General features: G+C 32.3%; 1 long non-coding RNA gene and 1 other non-coding gene across 2 annotated transcripts; one reads left to right on the forward strand and one right to left on the reverse strand.

The window, feature by feature from the left end:
- The first annotated feature begins 1,144 nt into the window (after nt 1-1,144).
- Nucleotides 1,145-2,637, forward strand: LOC107951143 (uncharacterized). The gene is made up of 2 exons (XR_001698336.2): nt 1,145-1,679; nt 2,373-2,637. It is a non-coding gene; the product is annotated as an uncharacterized lncRNA (long non-coding RNA).
- Nucleotides 2,638-11,906: 9,269 nt separating this feature from the next.
- On the reverse strand, nt 11,907-12,013 carry LOC121217533 (small nucleolar RNA R71). Its single transcript, XR_005913628.1, has one exon. It is a non-coding gene; the product is annotated as a small nucleolar RNA R71 (small nucleolar RNA).
- Nucleotides 12,014-20,448: the final 8,435 nt, after the last annotated feature.

Below are 20,448 nucleotides of genomic sequence, written 5' to 3' on the forward strand. Positions count from 1 at the left end.
TTTTTTAGATAAAAATAATTGAAATTTTCAAATTTTATAACAAAACTCAAAAGTAGATGTAGGCATCTTAATTTTCTTTAAAAATTTAAGAAATGATTGAAAATAATTTAATAAACAAATCCAGTAAACTCATATATCATAAGAGTAAAAAAATAGTATAATATATATTATTTACCATGTTTTAACACTGTTTCTATCAGTTTTAATCGAAGCTGGGTTTTGAGCTGTGATTATTATTATAATTTTTTTTATTAATTACAAATAACGTGATTAGCACGATTTGAACACAGATTATATTAGGAATGATGAACATCCTGAACATCATCAGATCAATACACGGAGTTGATTATTATAAGATATTTTTAATTCAAAAACACAAATGAAAAAATGGCATAAACAAGGAAATCCTTCTTTTGGGAGTTTGATTAGATATACAATTAATATATACTTTCTTTAGAAAAAGTTTGAAAATCTGTAATTCAATTCGGTTTTTTCTTAAGTATACAGAAAATAGGAAAAGGGTTACATTGTTTCAATATGAGTTTTTTTTTTTTTAAAGATTGCAAATTTATCCTTAACCCAGACATGTAATTATTAAATTCGCTCGAATTTGGCCAGTAAAGCATTAATTGTGAGTAATGTTTTAATAATTAGGTTAATGTTCCAACTATTTCAATTATCAAATTTTAAGAAGTTTGACAGTTAGTCTAATTATAGCTTAATTAATAATTAAAAATTAAATATCATGTGATGGTACGATGGTTAAGAGTGTTTATCGTCCTAATTGTTGCTTAAGTTCAAATTACACTACTTGCATTTGTTGTTTGAATTTTATCCTGTTATTAAATTTATAATAATATCAATTTAATTATTCATTAAATTCATAAAGAGAGAGAAAAGGCTGTTCAATTCAAAACTAAATGCGAAGGAAAACTTACGAATGGATGAGAGAATCAAATTGATAAAATAAAAAATAAAAAAATAAAAAAAGAGAAAGAAATGGAATTATTATAGGAGTGTTTAATAGTAATGTTATGTTTTTCATAGAGTTGGTTGCGATTAAGATGCCTAAATATAACAGCTGGAGCTGATGGGTTTTGATTAGGTCATGATTATTATCTCACAGTAAACATGAGAACAAGAATTCATAATTAAATAATAACATAATTACTACTTTTTAATGTTTTTCTGGAACCCAAGACCCAGATGTAGGGCCAGGGCTTCACCTTGGGGGACTCTGCTACTTTTTATTACTTTTGTTTGTCCTTTTCACCTCTCCATCTCTCCTCTTTTTTTTCTTTTTTTTCTTAACTTGTTTTTTCCCCTTTTTGATCTCTATATATCAACTTTTAGTTCCTCACTTCAATTCTATCACTCACCTATGCCATTGTTAATCTTCTTTGGGTGAAATAGATGAGAAGATTGAAAGGAAGCCATTTCTTTTGAGGGGAATGTTGTCTGGCTCGAGGCCATCAACTAGATCTATGGATTTTTTTTCATATATCAAAGTTTGAGAGATGATGATGATTTAATCATTAATCGGTTGATCTATGGATTTTTTTTCATATATCAAAGTTTGAGAGATGATGATGATTTAATCATTAATCATAGGTTAATGACGTCGGACCAGGCTTCATTCCCCCCAATTATTTGCTTCCAATTTTGATTATGTTCTCTCGGTAAGTTTTTCTTTTTGTTTCCCTTTCTTTATTGGTTTTCTCTCGTCTATGTCACATGTAATTTTATGAGTGTATATTTTTTTATTGATTTTTGAAGATTTCTTGTTGATGGGGTTCCTGGAAATCGAGGTTGTTGGGGGTGTGGGCATGAGCAGATTGGTGTAATGATGAAAGATTTTGACTGCTCTTCCCCCCCCCCCTCCCTTTTTTTTCTGACTGAAGAAGAAAAGGGTATGAATATGATATGATTATGATTATGATTACCCTTTTACATGGCCATATCTTACATTAGGGTTTTTCTCACTCAAATGATTAACTAATGTAAAAGAAAAAATAATTATTTTATCATTATTGCTATTATGGTATTCCATCTAGGAATAGTATGTTACCATAATCTCTTATCACATTACCCTTCCTTATTTTTTTCCCCTTTCTCTATGGATTCAGTGTAGTGTTCATCATTGAACTGATTTATTTTTCATGATGGCTTCAAAAATCTTGTGTCTGCCTGTCTGTCTTTTATCTAAAACCCTGATTTTTTTTCCTTCATTTTTCTTAAAAGACCATGATTTCAGGTTAGGGTTTTCTCTTAAAACACATGTGCTACTTGAGATTCTCTCTTATAGTAGTAATTTTTAACCAGTTTCAACTCTGGGGATGCTTAAATCGAGGTGTTCTTTGTAACTGTTTCAGGTCTTTTGTTGGTAAAACAAGAAGTGGTGGGTGGTGGATGATAAGGATGCTGGAGCTGTGTAATCTCCGCCATTTATGTTTTGTTTTTATGCTTGCTTTTATCTCTGGTTAACTTTGGTACTTACTATACATGCTGTTAATGGTTTAGAACTGTAGTATCCTTTGCAAGTATCAAGGCTGAATACATGGAATTCACTCCCTGGCTTGGAAGTATTTGTAAGGAGATTCTACGGTTCTTAGAATTATAAGCAACATTTGATGCTTACCAGCTTTTGATTAAGAGTATGTTTTACACTTCATATTCCTTAAAGAAAAGGAGAGGTATGAGAGAATATTAATAAACTTTAAAAGGAATCAAAAGATTAGTGGTTAATGAGAAGTCTAGGAGAATCAAATCCACTTGCCAATAACTATGCCACTTACTTGGTCTTAATTTTATGAATGAAACACTTCGCATAACTATGAGAGGTTTAGAGCTTAGCATTAGTATTATTTATATAAGAAACTGTTTTTTGTAGTTTGGGACTGATTTTGCTATAAAGAAAGAATGATGTGATGGATTGGACATCTCATTTTTTTGCTTGAATCATGTGGTCTTGTCTCTTACATGATCAGCTGCATCCAGTTTAAAAGCACAAATAATAATGATGGGTCTAAATAGTATTTTCGGCGTTTTGTAAACGAAGGTAAGTTAAGAGACCTCGAAATTTATGGTTTGAGAATAAGTTTGGCTTGATAGTCAATTTTAATAATATCATGGTATAACACAAATAATCGTAATTTACAATTTCTTTTGTTCATAGTAATAGTTGAGCAGTGTAAAATCAATACGCCCAACACATAGAACCATGGGGATTTCACGTGTTTCATCTTAAATACATAGCATTGATTCAGAGGACTGATAAAAGAAACAATGCAGAAAAGAAAGGAAAATCAGTGGCAAAAGGAAAAAAAAAAGGCTACTTCGATCTATAATCATTTCTCAAGATAACATAGGATTAAGCATAATTAAGCTTATGTCTTTTTACGATACCAATCGAGGTAATGCCGTAAAATAGAGAGATAATTTGGAATATGAGTAGTGTGATGATGTTAATTAACGTAGTTTGTTTTAGATGGTGTTGTTATGTAGAATTGTAGGTAAGGGAGGCAGGGGGAACAGGGAGTACACAGAAATCCAAATAGAGAAAGAAAACAGGTGATTTGAAAAGGTGAATGAAAGACAAGCGTCATCAACAGGGTTATGGGTCTCTATATGTATATGCAAGTTAGCTGATTGCTTATTGTATTGTGTATGTTGAAGTAAGGGTTATAACGCTTAGGTTTGGACAAGTTCTGGGAAAAATAAAATATGAAATCTTGCATAAAAGACAAACCAAACTAAAATTAATAAACCCAAACTGAAACTCAAACAAATACTACTATTGGAATAGGTTTTATTTTATTTTTCAACCATATCCTCTAAGTCTGTCAACAAGGACTGAAGCTGAGGCAAATGCAGCACTGAAATGCCTTTAGTTGTCTGACTCTCTCTCTCTCTCTCTCTCTCTCTCATGTTTGCTATTATGCAGTTAAGTCAGCATCAGCATTGACGCCATGGGTTACCCTTTTTAACTGAGCGTAATTAATCATATATGGACTACCCATTGTGTCATGTTACAGTCAGCTGTATGAATTTAAGCCCAAAGTTTTTCATTTTTTGGGCTTTTTTATTAAAATAATCTAAAAAATTTAATTAATTATTAAAATGACCTTTTTTTTATTAAACACAAAAATAACTTGAAATCTGCAGTAAAAATTGGTAAAGCCAAATGATTTAGCGCCACCAACATGCCACGTCAACTTCTATAAAAAAATTTATTTTTTAGTAGAGTCATGTAGAATGGCGCCACTTGTATAAATACCAGATAAATACTACAATTTTTGCAAATATGGGCGACTTTAAAAAAAATTTATCATTTTTTGGTAGAGCCAATTAATTTGGTGCCACCAGCATGACAGCCACCCTGTTACAAACCTCACTTTGTTATTTTTTTTTACTTTTTTTTTAAGTTTTGTCTTTATCTTTATTTATTTATTTTATTTATTATTAATTTTAAAAACTTGAAATGTATATTTGAAATATTTTATAATATATATTTTTAAATTTTAAATATATATATTTGAAATTTTTTTTCTAAATTTTAAAAATTTATTTTTAATTTATTTTTAAAAATTTTAAAAATTATTTTTAAATATTAAATATATTTTTTAATAATATAAAACATTTAAATATTTTAAAGATATGTCCTTTCAAATTTATTATTAGTTTTATAATATTTTAAATGTAAATTTTAATTTGTTTTATACTTTTTTTAATTTATTTTATAATTTTTTAAATATATATTTTAAATATTTTTAAATTTTAAATATAAAATTTTTATAAATTATTAATTTTAAAATTAATTTTAAAGATATTCAAACATTTTTTTAAAAAAGGTTTCAATATGTTTAAAAATAATTTAAAAATCATAATTAAAAAAATTATAAAACAAATTAAAATATACATTTAAAATATTATAAAACTAATAATAAATATGAAAGGTCATATCTTTAAAAAATTTAAATGTTTTATATTATTAAAAAATAATATTTAAAATTTAGAAAAATAATTTCAAATATATATATTTAAAATTTTAAAACTATATATTATAAAATATTTCAAATATGCATTTCAAATTTTTTAAAATTAATAATAAAAAAATAAAGACAAAACTTAAAAAAAGTAAAAGAAAATGACAAAAGTAAAAAAAGTAATAAAAAAACAATGTAAAAAAAATAACAAGGTGGCTGTCAGGCTGGTGGCGCAATTCTAAATGGCTCTATCAAAAAAATTAATTTTTTTACATGGAAGTTGACGTGGCATTTTAGTGGAGCCAAATGATTTGACTCCACTAATTTTTACTGTAAATTTTAAGTTATTTTCATATTTAATTAAAAAAATAAGTCATTTTAATAATTAATTAAATTTTTAAGTTATTTTAATAAAAAAAAACCTTAGATTCTATTCCATAATCTAGCTACAAATCTAGTACATGCATCATTGTCAGCTTATGTAACTCCCCTGGCATATGCTCTACATATCTTTTTGCATTTCCAAAGCAAAACCAAAGAATCTAATTTCAAGCCATGCAATGTGGTGCAACCTTGATCAAATTGCTGTTCTTTTCTTTTCTTTTTTGCATAATAATTTTTTTCCTTCCAATTAAAAAAAATATATTATTTTAGTCTTTTATTTAATTTTTTATCTTTTTTAGACATTGAATTTACTTTTATTCCAAATCACTCTAAAATAGATAGAAAAGTCAGCGTTTTTAACTTTACTGACATGGCATACACATAGATTTCCATGTGGAGGACATGTCAGCATTTAATTAATTTTTTAAAATTTTAAAAATTCAAAAAATATATAAGAATTATTTTTAAAAAGATTAAAAATTATTAAAATTATTTAAAAAAGTATAAAAAATATATATATTTTTTAAATTTTAAAAAATTAATTAAATGCTTACATGTCATTCAAGTGGCAGGCCACATGTATGTCATGTTAATAAAGGTTAACTTTTCCATCAATTTTGAGATGATTTGAAAAAAAATACAAATTTAAGAATTAAAAAATAAAAAATTAAAAATTAAACGAAAGGCTGAAAACAAAGCCAAATAATTGATTATGTTGGTGTAATGTAATGGAATCCCATTCTTCTGTGTGCAATATGTATAGGCTTTGGAGTATTGTGTTTGTATGCTAACATATATGTTTTCAAGAAGTTTGGTTCAGCCCAATTTTAAACTTGGATTAGCCCATTAAATAAAATACAATTCACTCCTTAGATCCAATTAGATTGAAGCCCAATTCCATCCTTATCTATTTATGAGTTAATTTCACTATACATCCTAAAATTATAACATTTATTTTAAATTGGTCCTCAAACTTTAAAGCATTCTAAATATATCTTCAAATTATTGAGGTTATATGAATAAGAGCATTCAATTATTAAAATCATTAATTTAACCATCAATTGAGATCTCAAGTCCTATGTGGTATAGTTTAAAATAAAAAATTTAAAGGAAAAAAAATGACTATTGTAAAAATGGATGTTGTAAATATCTCAGTTTTAAGGTTTTCGAAACTTTTACAAAATTTTAACTATTCACTCTCTGGCATTTTTTTTTTTAGTTTTACTTTATTTTTAGTTTTAACTTTTAAATATTATATGGTAACATTTTACTTTTCTTTAAAAAATTTATTTTAAATTATGTAACATAAGATTTGATATGTCATTTAATGGTTTTGATAATAGAAGAACCTGATTAATATAACATCGATAGTTTGGGAATGTAATAGAATGTTTTAAAGTTTAGGGACTAATTTAGAATAAATGTCACAATTTTAAGATGTTTAGTGCAATTAACTCTATTTATTTATTATTTCTATATTATTTTTCCAAAAAATCTTATAATTTTTTTCTAAAAGCTTCACCCAATTAGATTCAAGCCCAATTTTTTTTCTTTATTGTTCCTTAAACTTATATTTGTTTTGCCCAAAAACACGTATTATATTTTAATTTTTTACACTTCAAGAGAAAAAGATAGCTTTAGTTTCAAATTTCAAACCTTTTCCAATTAATTTAAAAACCCCTTTCGCAATTCAAAACAAACACCAATTTCTGCAAATATTTCAAGGGGAGAAGCCAGGAGTAACAACGGGATTTAAGATTAGAAATATTTATGGGTTGAATTAGGTTAAGTTGCGACTTGATTTAGAAAATTTTTAAATTTTGAATCTAGTTCAATCTAACATGCTCAAATAACTCATTTCACTATTTAAAAAATAAAATATTTAAAATCTATAATTTTATATTAATATTATATATTTTTATAATTAAATTTAAATAAAAATCTTTTAAAAATTACTTATCGAAGACAAAAAATTTTGCCCAAACTTATGACGGCAGACCACCCAATCCATTAACAAGTCTACTCAAGATAAAAAAAAAATTTCAAATTTGCAAAGAGTATATGAACGTATAACGAATTTTAACCTAATTAAAAATGTTAGTTTTGTTTTCAATAAGGGATTATTACATTGATATTCCCAAACTATAATCCAGATGTAAATATAGTCTTCAAGCTTTAAACTATTCTAATTAAGTCTTCAAAGTATCATTACTTTATCAATCAAATTATTTGACCAACTTGAGCATTAAATGTTAATTTGGATAATGATGTAGAGCATATTTAAAACATAAAAAAAAAATCCTCCTAAATTTATTTGAAGTATACTACGTCTTTTATTTGACATATTAAATTCAAGTCATCTATGCAACAAGTATACATTTAAATTTAATATGTTAAAAACAATAGTCTTTTTTAAATAAAGGTTTAGGGTTCAATGGTAAGGCTGCTGAGAAATGTGTCCATATTGTAGTAAACATGTAACTGTTTTCAGCTAATTTAATAGAATATGTTGAACTTTTTTTTTTAGAAAATATGTCGTTTTTCTAAAAATTTACCAATCTATATTGATTTTGGAGAGAGAAAGGAAAATGTGTCCTACAGGGTGCATTTTCACTGCCACATTAGTGAAACGCCCTGTAGGACGTGTTTTCTCTTCAATGGTAACTTTTCCAATGACTACAAGGGCTCCAACAACCATAAAATTTCATCTATAAACCCCTCTAAACTTAATTATTTTCAACCAAATACTTAATACTCATTCTTCCATCCTATATTCTCAATCCTCAATTTTCAATTTTCAATCCTCAATTATTTTTTAATTATTTTGAATTTTATTTTGTTTGATTTTATTTTTTTCATTATTATTTTTAAATGGCAAACCAACTTATTTGTTTGGATGAAAAACATATCTCCGGTGTTCAATTAGAAATGGTAAGAAAATTTATTAAATCATTTAATTTTAAATAGTTAATTATTATGTTGTTTAAATTATTAATTTTTTATGTTTATATACTCAACCCGAAGATCGAATTTTGGAGACGTACATGTGAAGATGATTATGGTTATCAACCCCGATGTGCACGTGAAGATGAAGACAAAGGAGACAAGGAGCCGTCAACCCAAATAGTGCGAGGGAACCTTAGGTGTGCCTAACGCCCACCCAATTGTGGCACACATTCGGGATGCCAATGATAATGTTATTTTGCAAGTTTTTGTATAATTTGTTTTAATCCCAAAATTACAATTATTTACAATATACGAAACAAATTTATTAAATTGGATTGATTTGTACACAATCATATTGTGAGTTTAAAATTTACAATTATTTATGTTAATTTTTCATTTAAGTTTTTCCCCGTCCATTTGTTAAGTATAATATTTTCAGAAAGAAAAGAATTAATTAGAAGGTTCAGAAAAAGATTAAAACTTTGGCTTGTGTATTGTAATATATCTTCTTTCAATAATTAATATTAATGTACATATCTGACATGTCAATCGAAAACGTACCCCGCAGGAAGCATTTTCACTGCCATGTCAGATGAAAACGCCCTTTGTAGGGAGCGTTCTCTCTCTAGCCATTTCAACTAAGCAAACTTGATTAATTCTGAGCCTCTGCAACCCGAAATTCCTAAGATAAAAAAAATTCCCTTTATACCCCAACCCATCCTTTATATAAATGCTCTTACTTCATCCACTACTCACCCTTATCTCAGTCTCCTCTAAATTGTTTTTTTTCCTTTTTCTTGCGTATTGAAATTTTTGGTCTTAAATAATTATTTCTCTCGCTTTGAGAGAGACATAGTCATAGTTTTAAGTTGTGTTTAGGTTCACGGTGATGTCATGGAGCTCAGTAACCTACAAATTTCACCTGTCATGTGAGTATAACGTTGTCACTTGTGAAATCAAGATCACTTTGCAACTCGAGGTCCAGGTTACCAGTGATTATACCGTCTCGGGCTAAAGTGCAACTAAGACTTCAAGGTTACAAAGGTTATGCTATCAAAGGATGTAGCATAACTAGGGCCATAGTTGACGGTGGTTATGTGGACACGATAACCAATTTCTTATCGTTAGAGGAGCATGCTTCATGAAATCTACACGGAAGTGCGAGGAAGAAAAATGTAAGGGCATTCCAGTATAATCAAGTAATTCGTGTTGTACATGTCCACCAAAGGCAATTATCCTGTTAGTAAAACCTATTACACCCAAATTATGTCAAAGGTTATAATAATAGGGTCATCGCTTTCGGTAGACATGGATAAAACAAAATGCTTGATTATACTAAAAGGCCACTACGTTTTGCTTCTCCATATATCTGTTTGGATTTTATAAATCATCCTAATAAGGAAAAATTGGTTGTCATGCCCCAACTACGGTTCCATTTATGCTCCATCCCCTAACAACATAACCTTTGTAAACTTGAAGCCCTAGTTATACTTCAACCTCAAATCGTATAATCACCGTCAACTAGGACCTTGAGTTGTGATAAACCGTAATTTATACATATTTTTACCCCATGCTTAACGCATTTTATGGATGATTTTCCATTAGAATTGGTGAATTCGATGCTCCTAATGCTTTAATTTCATGTTTTATACTTAGGAGAGCATAAGAGAGCGAAAGGAATGAAAAACGGGCCAAAAATAGAGAAATGGGCCAAAGTACGAAATCACCACGGCTTGGACCTCATCACACGAGCAAACCACATGGCCATGTCAATTTGGTAGGCTCGAGCACGGCCTGAAGTAATCGCACACGGGCATGTTACACGTGCGTATCCTTGCCGAGCCGAAGTTGAGTCCAATTAGGAAAATGCTAATTTTGAGGGTTCTTAGGCATTCCAAAGCCTATAAATACACCCTAGAGGAGGAAGAAATGACACACAGAATAGGGAGTAAGGAATTACTCCAAGGAAGCCGATTGATCCATCTCAGAAGCCGGATTCATCATCAAGACTGAAGATCTCTCCTCAATTTTCCCTTCAGGAGTTTTAGGTTTTCTTTATGTTTTGTATTCTTGATTATTCTGAGCTATTTTCTTATTTAGTTATGAACTAAATCCCCTAAATACCTAAGGGGAATGAAACCTAAGACGAATCTTGTTATTATTTTTTAAATTGTATGATAAATATTTAACTTGTTCTTAATTATGTGTTCTTAATTCTTGTTTTGATATCCCAGGATACTGATTCAAGATAAGCTCTTATTTAGAGGAGGAATAGACCCTGTCTAAGAGTACATTTGTCATAATTAAGCGGAGTTGATTGTGCGCCTAGACATAGGGTGACAAGATTTTGCCGGATTAGGGTGAAACCTAATAAGGGGATCCATATATCGAGTTAATGAAACCCTAGGGTGTTAATTAGAGAAAGGTCTCAATTATTCAATCTAGGGATTAGACGTTATTAGTCTTGAATAGGAATAATAGCATAAGTTAGGGACCTCTACGAAACAAGTAAAATGAATAAATCGTCTGATTCAGAGCCAGAATAACAAGTACAGTCTAGGTGGATTTTTCCTTAGGTATTGCCTTAATTCAATTGATTTTCCCAAAAGCAATTCTCCAATTCTATTCTCTGTGAATTCTTAGTTTAGATAGTTAGTTAGTTAGAACAAAACCTTTTTATTCTTAGGCTAGATAATAAAAAGACAGCCATTACTAGTACTTTTAGTTCCTTTGAGTTCGACAATCCAGTCTTGCTAAAACTTTACTACTGTTCGATAGGTACACTTGCCTACATCGCGATAATAGTTAGTTTCAAGAATGATTAATTATAAATATTTAAAACCTATCACGAAATCACGTGATCAAGTTTTTGGTGCCGTTGCCGAGGAACTAAAATATTAGGAACACTCAATTTTTATTATTTTAGCCATTTATTTTTCTTGCAATCTAATTTTATTTTTAATTTTATTCTAATTTACTAATTTTCTTTTTCCATCTTCTGGCAGGTTTTTATAGTTTATGACTAGAAGAAACCCATCAGGACCACTATTTTTTGACGAAGAAATCGATCGCACAGTTCACAGAAACCAAAGAGAAATAAGGTAAAGCCTAAGATACACAGAGAACGAGCAAGAAGACGATACTCAACCCCCAACCGAAGAGATGGCTGAAAACCAAGACAATCATCTACCTCCTGCAATTGCGGCTAATCAAAATCCTGCTCCACGCACTATGTATGATTATGCTAAACCTTCTTTAACAGGAACTGAATCAAGCATAGTTAGACCTGCTGTAACTGCAAATACTTTTGAACTAAAACCTAACACAATTCAAATGATACAATAGTTTGTTCAATTTGATGGTTTGCAGGACGAAGATCCCAACGCTCACTTAGTAAACTTTTTGGAACTATGAGATACATTTAAAATTAATGCCGTTTCTGACGATTCCATTTGTCTTCGGTTATTCCCTTTCTCATTGAGGAACAAAGCTAAACAGTGGTTGAACTCATTACCACGAGGGTCAATTACTACTTGGGAACAAATGATCGAAAAATTTTTACTAAAATATTTTTCGCTGGCTAAAACGGCTAAATTACGTAATGATATCTCTTTTTTTGTGCAGATGGATTTAGAAACACTCTACGATGCATGGGAGAGATACAAGGACCTTTTAAAAAGGTGCATTCACCATGGGTTACCGTTTTGGCTTCAGGTTCAAACATTCCATAATGGCCTGAATCTTTCGACTCGGCAGCTGGTTGACGCAGCTACTGGCGGAACCATCAATAATAAAACACCTAAAGATGCGTATGAGTTCATAGATGATATGTCATTGAATAACTATCAGTGGCAAGTCATGAGGACAAAGCCAACGAAAACAGCCGGTGTTTATAACGTCGATTCGGTCACCATGCTCTCTAATCAGGTAGAACTTTTGAATAAGAAAATTGATGGTTTTCTTAGTTCTTCATAGGTTTACCCAGTAATGCAGTGCGAAGCAAGTGGAGGTGGAACAAGCCATTCGGAATACCAACCTTATGGCCACAACATTGATAACGAGCAATTAAATTACATGGGTAATAATCCTCGACCTCAAAACAATCTATATAGTAACACTTATAAAACAGGTTGGAGGAACCATCCAAATTTCTCATGGAGAGACCAACTAAATCAGCGACCATCTCCGGGCTACCAACAGCCACCCTATCAACAGGAAAAGAAACCGAACCTTGAAGAGATGCTCACAAAGTTTATCTCGGTATCAGAAACCCATTTTTAGAACACCGAAACGGCACTGAAGAATCAACAAGCGTCAATCCAAGGGCTCGAAACATAGATAGGCCAGCTGTCCAAACTAAATTCGGAAATACCACTCGGAAGTTTACTTAGTAACACCGAACCAAAAGAGCATGTAAAAGCAGTTACACTAAGAAGTAGGAAAGTGTTAGCAGAATCTGAAAAGAAGCTAGCACAAGAAGCCGAGGTAAGCAAAAGGGGGAAGAAAAACCAAAAAATAGTGACAAACCAGTGCCGAAGGAATATAAACCAGCAGTTCCCTACCCAGCAAAATTGAAAAAAGATCGCATTGATGCACAATTCGGTAAGTTTCTTAAACTTTTTAAGCAATTACATATCAACTTACCTTTTGTTGAAGCCATCTCGCAGATGCCTACATACGCAAAAATTTTTGAAGGAGCTTTTAACAAATAAAAGGAAGTTCGATGACTTATCTACAATAGAACTCAACGAGGAATGCTCAGCCATACTCCAAAACAAGCTGCCAACCAAACTGAAAGATCCAGGAAGTTTTACTATCCCTTGCTTAATTGGTAGTGTGAATGTTGAGAAAGCACTAGCTAATTTAAGCGGTAGCATTAATTTGATGCCATATAAAATATTCAAACAACTTGGTCTTGGGGAACCTAAACCTACTAGGATAAGTATTTAATTAGCCGATAGATCTGTTAAATACCCTAGGGGTATTATAGAAGACGTACTTGTGAAAGTACATAAATTCATATTTCCTGTTGATTTTGTTGTGCTTGACATGGATGAAGATATAGAAGTCCCTTTAATTTTAGGGCACCTATTTTTAGCCACTGCTAGGGCTGTAATCGATGTAGGTGACGGTAAATTGGTACTTAGAGTAGGTGACGAGGAGATTATCTTTAAAATTTATGATGCTATGAGGTTCTCCAGGGAACAGGATGATTCATGTTATTTTATTGACTCTATTGATCATATTACTCAAGACTCTTTTCAGGAAATTGTACAGAAGGAGGTGACGGAACTGTATCCAGCTCAAGAAGAGGAGACAGATGATGAACCTAATGAGCATTCGTCAAGACAAGTAGAATATGAGGGCATTAAGATAAACGATGAACTTAAGCAAAAACCCTCTATTGAGGAGCCTCCCAAACTGGAACTTAAACAATTACCAAACCACTTGGAATACGCATTCCTTGGAAACAATTCTACGTTACCAGTTATTATTGCTTCTAACTTGCAACCCAATGAGAAATAGGAATTAATCCAAGTATTAAAAGAACATAAAAAGGCCATAGCTTGGAAAATTTCTGACATTAAGGGAATCAGCCCTTCCTTTTGCACCCACAAAATTTTGATGGAAGATGAATATAAACCGCATGTGCAAGCTCAAAGATGACTGAACCCAAAGTTGTTAAAGCCGAGGTAATTAAACTTCTAGATGCTGGAATTATTTATCCTATTTCTGACAATTCTTGGGTAAGTCCAGTGCAGGTTGTCCTTAAGAAAGGAGGCATGACGGTAGTGACCAACGAGAAGAATGAATTAATCCTAACAAGGACAGTCACAGGATGAAGAGTTTGCATTGACTTCAGGAAACTGAATGATGCCACAAGAAAATATCACTTCCCTTTGCCATTCATTGACCAAATGTTGGAAAGACTATCCGGGCACATGTACTACTACTTTCTAGACGGACTCTCTGGTTACTTCCAAATCCCAATAGCTCTTGAAGATCAAGAAAAGATGACATTCACATGCCCCTATGGTACGTTCGCTTATCGTAGAATGCCTTTTGGATTATATAATGCTCTTGCCACTTTTCAGCGCTGTATGATGGCCATCTTTGACGAACTAGTGAAAGATATCATGGAAGTATTTATGGACGATTTCCCAGTATTCGATAACTCTTTCCATCTCTGCCTTAAAAATTTAAAACAAATTTTAATAAGATGTGAGGAAACGAATCTTGTGCTTAACTAGGAGAAATGTCACTTCATGGTTCAAGAAGGTATTGTATTAGGGCATAAAATTTCTAGTAAAGGGATTGAGGTGGACAAATCTAAAATAGAAACAATCGAAAAGCTACCCCCTCCTAGTTCGGATAAGGCTATTAGAAGCTTTTTAGGACATGCTGGTTTTTATAGAAGATTTATTAAGGATTTTTCTAAAATAGCTAAGCCTTTGACTAAATTGCTAGAAAAAGATATACCTTTTAATTTCAATCGGGAGTGCTTAGAAGCATTTAATACTTTAAAGGATAAATTAATTAATGCTCTAATTATAATTGAAACTTACCATTTGAATTAATGTGTGATGCGAGTTACTTTACAGTAGGTGCAGTATTGGGACAGCGAAGAGACAAGCATTTCCAACCTATCTATTATGCTAGCAAAACTTTGATAGCTGCACAAAAGAATTACACTACTACAAAAAAAGAATTGCTAGCTGTGGTTTTTGCATTCGATAAATTTCAATCGTATCCCATATTGTCTAAAGTCGTTGTTTACACTGACCATTCCGCCCTTCGCTACCTTTTAACTAAAACTGATGCAAAACCTCGACTCATTCGATGGATTCTCCTATTGCAGGAATTTGACTTGGAAATTCAGGATAAGAAAAGAGCTGAAAATCTTGCGGCTAATCATCTGTCCAGGCTTGAGAACTCCAACACCAAGGAACTAGATGAAGTTGAAATAAATGATTCGTTTTCGAAAGAATAATTTTTCGTTATATCTGACTTCGAGGTACCTTGGTTTGCAGACATCGCAAATTTTTTAGCCGCTAAAATTATCCCAAAAGGGTTAACACACCAGCAAAAGAAGCGATTCTCTAATGATGTGAAAAACTACTTTTGGAACAACCCCTTTCTTTTTCGCCGATGTGCAGATCAAGTCATTAGAAGATGCATTACAAGATCCGAAACATCAAAAATATTGGAACATTGCCACTCAGGGCCAACTGGAGGACACTATAGTGGAACTAAGACCACACATAAAATACTTGAATCAGGTTTTTACTGGCCCTCGTTATTCAAAGACACTAACAGGTACGTTACTTCATGTGACAAATGCCAACGGACTGGTAACATATCTAAACATGATGAAATGCCTCAAAATTATATGCTTTCATGTGAAATATTTGACGTATGGGGTATCGATTTCATGGGCCCATTCCCCAGTTCATTTGGGAATAAATACATCTTAGTAGCAGTAGATTATATGTCCAAATGGGTGGAAGCCCAAGCTCTACCTACTAATGATGCTAGAGTGGTAGTACGTTTCCTTAAGAAACTCTTCTTGAGATTTGGAACTCCTAGAGCAATTATCAGTGGTAGGGGCCCTCATTTTTATAATACCCAATTTGAAAAAACTCTTAAGAAATATGGAGTTCATCATAGAACAGCCACCCCATACCATCCTCAAACTAGTGGACAAGTTGAAGTGGCAAACCGAGAAATCAAACGGATCCTTGAAAAAACAGTAGAATCAAACAGAAAAGATTGGGCAATGAAAGTAGATGATGCCTTATGGGCTTACAGAATTGCTTTTAAGACCCCCATAGGGACATCACCGTACAGACTTGTTTATGGAAAAAGTTGTCATCTACCATTCGAACTAGAACATAAAGCTTTTTGGGCTATCAAATTTCTAAACCTTGATCCCGAACTTGCAGGAAAAAATAGGTTGATGCAGCTGAACGAACTTGATGAGTGGCGAGCCAATGCGTACGAAAACTCACGCCTATACAAGGAAGCAACAAAGTAGCACCATGACAATCGTTTAAAGCAACGAAAACAATTTGAAGTTGGAGATCTTGTCATCCAATACAACTCAAGACTCAAATTGTTTCCTGGGAAACTTAAATCACGATGGTCAGGACCTTTTGTAATTCAATCTGTTCTACCATACGGCACAATAGAGGTAACTCACCCATCACACGATACTTTTAAAGTAAATGGACATCGTCTCAAACTTTATAATGATGAGAATTTTAAAGACGATGGAGAGGAGCTACGACTCCATAAACCGCCCTGAATAAACCAACAAGGTAACAGTCGAGCTTAGACTATAAACAAGCGCTTCTCGGGAGGCAACCTGAGTTCTAACGGTTTTAAATTATTTAAATTTCAATTTTTAAACATCTAGGTCACTAACAGAGTCTTTGACACATAGGTTCCCAAATTCACACGGCCTATCACATGGCTGTGCTTAAGGTCGTGTGACCAACACGGACGGAAACACGACCATGCAAAACTGCGGTGCGAAAACAAGGTAAAATATTTCCCCAACACGGGTTATGATAAAACGCCACGGTCGTGCAACATGGCCGTGGTCGAACTTGCCAAAACAAAACGGGTGTGCGATGCCCGTGTAGAAGAACCGTGGGTGAACCTATTAAAATAGAACGAGCATGAGACACGCTTGTGTCTATCACCCATGGACAACACTGTCAAAATAACACGGGTGTGCGCAGAGCTACATGAACTTGGGAGAAGCAAACCACATCACACACGGGCGTGCCCGGGGGCCGTGTGATGACATCTCACTTCACGAAAAAGACGGGCGGGACACGATCCACACGGGCATGTGGACCGACCATGCCACTTGAAAAAAAAATTTTAGATTATCGATTTTATTTTATTTATTTATTAAGATCCTTTTTTTTAAAACGACTTATCTTTATGATTACTATCAAATTATTCCCCCAATTATCCTTTTGTCCTTCAGAATTATGTTTGTCCTCCAGTTGTATTTTCAGCAACTTGCTCTCGCTAATCTAGGAATTTCATCCATTTTCAACACAGGAAGTTTCACTTCTCTCCCTATCTTATTTTTATATTCTAATATCTATCTTTGTACATTGAGGGCAATGTACACCTTAAGTGTGGGGGGATATTTATTTCATTATTAGAAAAATCCCTGAATGACTGCGTTGTTCTCTTGGAAAGCTCTCATATCGTATTTAGGATAAATTTTGATTGATTTATGATGATGATTGATATATCTTGAATTAAAACATAAGCATTTATGCATTGATTGTTTAAACCTCAAGACATTAGAGAATCAAGCATGATAAGTTAATCTTTTAGAAATTTAAAATCTTAGGTTGTTTCCCCAAAGTTTAGGTATTACTTTGAGTTGGAATTCACAAGTTTTAAACATCAAAAAACCATAATTTTTGTGAGATTTTTGAGCCTTTTGAGCATCTATTAATTCTTTCATGCTCACTTTTATTATTGCTTTGAGTGCGTCAATATCGAACTGTTATTCTAGAACTTGCTTGATTATGCATGTCAAGACCACACCATTTGATTTGATATGTCAAAATGATTAAGGCACTTAGGATTAACCCACTCATACCATGAAAAGCCTACCTTCACGATTAACCCCTAGTAAACCCCCTTGAGCCTAACAAGCCATTTCTTGTATTACCCTTAATATTAACCCTTAATCCATTATTGTTGAAATCCCCTAAATTAATCTCTATTTTTGTCGAGATTTGAGTTGAAGAATTTTCTTAGCTATATCTTGTTCTTAATAGTTAGTCTATGTTTTTTTTTAATTGTTCTTAAAAAAAAACTATGTATATACATTAGTAATTCCATATTCTGAGAAAAAGCTCTGTTGTGTGCAAGTGATGATTAACTCTTTTTCTAATTAGGTAATTTTTCAATTCAATCTCGATTCTAACCCTTTCTTTTAGCTTGTGACCACACCCCCTAACCAAGCCTCATTACAACCCTCTAAAGACCTTTTGATTGATGTTTCATCTCAATTTATAACTGGTGGAGATTTGATTTTCATGCAATCATATTGTAATGACTTTTCATTATTGACTATTGAGTGCTTCATTTATTATCCTTAAAACACCTCGAGTGATTTGAGTGAATCTTTAGTGAGGATGTGAAACTCTGTGATATTCCGAATCAAAGGTAATTAATTAAATGAGGAGAAACACCTATGTTTTAAGGAGAAAATACTCAACTTGGAATGTTTGAAACTTTTATATTCTTTTAGTTGAATTCTCAATGTATGATTACCTATGGATTGTTTTGAGATATTATCGATAGAAATTACAAATTGAGAAAAAATTATTTTGATTATGAGTTGAGAATTTTGCTTGAGGACAAGCAAATGTTTAAGTGTGGGGGTATTTGATAAACCGTAATTTATACATATTTTTACCCCATGCTTAACGCATTTTATGGATGATTTTCTATTAGAATTGGTGAATTTGATGTCCTAATGCTTTAATTTCATGTTTTATACTTAGGAGAGCATAGGAGAGTGAAAGGAACAAGAAACGGGCCAAAAACGGAGAAAATGGGCCAAAGTACGAAATCAACGTGGCCTGGACCATATCACATGGGCAGACCACACGACCGTGTCAATTTGGCAGGCTCGAGCACGGCCTGAAGTAATCGCACACGGGCGTGTCCCTGCCGAGCCCAAGTTGAGTCTAATTCGGAAAAGGCTAATTTTAAGGGCTCTTAGGCATTCCAGAGCCTATAAATACACCCTAGAGGAGGAAGAAAAGGGACACACAGAATAGGGAGTAAGGAATTACTCCAAGGAAGCCAATTGATCCATCTCAGAAGCCGGATTCATCATCAAGACTGAAGATCTCTCCTCAATTTCCCCTTCAAGAGTTTTGAGTTTTCTTTATGTTTTGTATTCTTTATTATTCTGAGATGTTTTCTTATTTAGTTATGAACTAAATCCCCTAAATACCTAAGGGGTATGAAACCTAAGACGAATCTTGTTATTATTTTCTGAATCGTATGATAAATATTTAACTTGTTCTTAATTATGTGTTCTTAATTCTTGTTTTGATATCCCAGGATACTGATTCAAGATAAGCTCTTATTGAGAGGAGGAATAGACCCTGTCTAAGAGTACCTTTTACATAATTAAGCGGAGTTGATTGTACGCCTAGATATAGGGTGACAAGATTGTGCCAGATTAGGATGAAACCTAATAAGGGGATCCATAGATCGAGTTAATGCAACCCTAGGGTGTTAATTAGAGAAAGGTCACAATTATTCAATCTAGGGATTAGACGTTATTAGTCTTGAATAAAGATAATAACATAACTTAGAGATCTTTCTGGAACAAGTTAAATGAATAAATCGTCCGATTCAGAGCCAGAATAACAAGTACAGTCTAGGTGGATTTTTCCTTAGGTATTGCCTTAGTTCAATCGATTTTAAAAAAATAATTTCCCAATTCTATTTTCTGTTAATTCTTAGTTTAGATAATTAGTTAGTTAAAACAAAACCTCTTTATTCTTAGGCTAGATAATAAAAAGACAGTCATTACTAGTACTTTTAGTTCCTTTGGGTTCGGAAATCCGGTCTTGCTAAAACTATACTACTGTTTGATCTTGCCTACATTGCGATAATAGTTAGTTTCAAGAACGATTAATTATAAATATTTAAAACCTATCACGAAATCAAGCAATCAAGTTTTTGGCACCGTTTTCGGGGAACTAAAATATTAGGAACACTCAATTTTTATTACTTTAGCCATTTATTTTTCTTGCAATCTAATTTTATTTTTAATTTTATTCTAATTTACTAATTTTCTTTTTCCTTCTTCTGACAGGTTTTTTTAGTTTATGACTAGAAGAAACTCGTTAGGACCACTATTTTGTGACGAAGAAATCGATCGCACAGTTCGCAGAAACCAAAGAGAAATAAGGCGAAGCCTAAGATACATAGAGAACGAGCAAGAAGACGATACTCAACCCCCAACCGAAGAGATGACTGAAAACCAAGACAATTAGCTACCTCCTGCAATTGCGGCTAATCAAAATCTTGCTCCACGCACTATGTATGATTATACTAAACCTTCTTTAACAAG

The sequence above is a fragment of the Gossypium hirsutum genome, chromosome A02 (genome assembly GCF_007990345.1).
Source record: "Gossypium hirsutum isolate 1008001.06 chromosome A02, Gossypium_hirsutum_v2.1, whole genome shotgun sequence".
Classification (NCBI taxonomy): Eukaryota; Viridiplantae; Streptophyta; class Magnoliopsida; order Malvales; family Malvaceae; genus Gossypium; species Gossypium hirsutum.